Source organism: Elephantulus edwardii, unplaced genomic scaffold (assembly GCF_000299155.1).
Source record: "Elephantulus edwardii isolate Elephantulus edwardi_28Jun2011 unplaced genomic scaffold, EleEdw1.0 scaffold00098, whole genome shotgun sequence".
NCBI lineage: Eukaryota > Metazoa > Chordata > Mammalia > Macroscelidea > Macroscelididae > Elephantulus > Elephantulus edwardii.
The window spans coordinates 1,738,730-1,740,810 of NW_006399848.1; positions in this window are offsets into that span (position 1 = coordinate 1,738,730).

The following is a 2,081-nucleotide window of genomic DNA, read 5'->3' on the forward strand; positions in this document are numbered from 1 at the left end:
AGGGACAGCGCAGGAGGGGAAGACCCTCTATGAGATGGATTGATTCGGTGACTGGGGTAATCGGGATGGGTGTGTCAGAGGCGGTGCAGTTGGCGCAGGATAGAGCAGGGTTTAGAGCTGTTGTGCATAGGGTCGCTATGAGTCGGAAACGACTCGATGGCACATAACAACAACATAGCCATCATTTGTGGAAACATGTTTTAAGGTAGCTGGAGACCAGAGGCAGGTAACTAATGGCTAAAAAACCACCAACTTTTAGGCTAACACCACACCACTATATCACCGTGATATCAATAGCCTTTTTACTGCTGTTTCATCATTGAGAATTGGTAACATTGAGCATTAAAAGCAAATGGAATATGCAGCCCAGAGAAAGTAGAGCACACTATAACTGATGTTCAGACACAAATTTGGAAAGGGCAGAAGTTAGAGAAACATTCTGAAAACTCACATTGACTCCAAGGCGTTCTTCAAGTCTCTGCAAAGGCCTTCTCCAGTTGGCCGTCTCGAATTTCCCCGTTTTGGAGACTCTTCCTCTAGGTATTAACAAAAAAAAAAAAATACATGTCTTTTTTTTTTAATTGTAAAATGTCTTTATAGTCTAATGTATCTGGAAGCATCACTTCACATTTACGTGGTTTAGGGTTATGTCCTCTGTACTTGGCACTCAGCAGGTCTTCAATCAGCATTTGGGGAAAAGTTAATTATTTGCAAGCACGATCCATCTGACATACTTTGGACATGTTGGAAGGCGGGATCAGTTCTTGGAGAGGGACTTCATGCTTGGGAGGGTGGAGGGACAACGCAGGAGAAGAAGACCCTCGATGAGATGGACTGATTCGGTGACTGGGGTAATGGGGGTAGGTGTGTTAGAGACAAAAAGATTGGCAAGAGATAGATCAGGGTTTAGGGCTGTTGTGTATAGGATCGCTATGAGTCTCAAAGCAACTCAACAGCAAATAAAACATGATTTTTCCCCCCCAGAAAAATTTAAGTATACTACTTAGTCATTATTTCTTAAGCTGGAGAAATTGAAGAACAAATTAAAGCCACGGGTTGCAATACTTAAGGCAGTATTTAGGGCAGAATATGAAATGGTCCAAGAAGCATTAAAAGAAGATAGAGGGAGTATACAGAGTCACTGTACCAGAAGGAGTTGGCTGACACAGAAGAATTTAATGAAACAAGGTATGAGCAAGAGCATGTGGTGATGAAGGAAGAAGTTCAAGCTGCTCTGAAAGAACTTACAAAAAAATACGGCTTGAGGAATTGACGGCATACCAATTGACATATTTAAACACACAGATGCTGCCCTGGGTGTGCTCACTAAATTGTGCCAAGAAATCTGGAGGACAACTACCTAGCCAACCAACTGGAAGATATCTATATTTCTTCCCATTCCAAAGAAAGGTGACCCGACAGAGTGTGGAAATTATCAAACAATATCATAAATATCATATGCAAGCAAGATTCTTCTGAAACTTAAAAAAAAAAATGACTGGAGCAGTACATCCATAGAGAACTGCCAGATGTGTAGACTGGATTTAGAAGAGGCTATGTTATTAGGGATTTTATAGCTACTGTTAGATGGATCTTGGCTGAAAGCAGAGAGTACCAGAAGAAAATTTCTATCTATGTTTCATTGACTATGCAAAGGCATTTGACTGTGTGGATCACAACAAGCTGTGGCTGACTCTGAGAAGAATGGGAAACCCAGAATATTTGATTGTGCTTATGTGAAATCTATACTTGGACCAGGAGGCAGTCATCAGAACAGAGCAAGGAGATACTGCGTGGTTCCAAAGTGGGCAGGGTATACGCTAGGGATGTACCCTGTCTTCATACCTTTTCAATCTATATACAGAACATTATATCCAGGAAGCTGGGCTGTATGAGGAGGAATGTGACGTCAGAATTGGAGGAAGATTCATTAACAACCTATACCACGCAGATGACACAACCCTGCTCGCTGAAACTGAGGAGGACCTGAAGCACTTGCTTCAGAAGACTAAGGACTGCAGCCTTCAATGTGGATTGAAGTTCAACATCAAGAAAGCAAAGATTCTCACCACTGTGCCAAT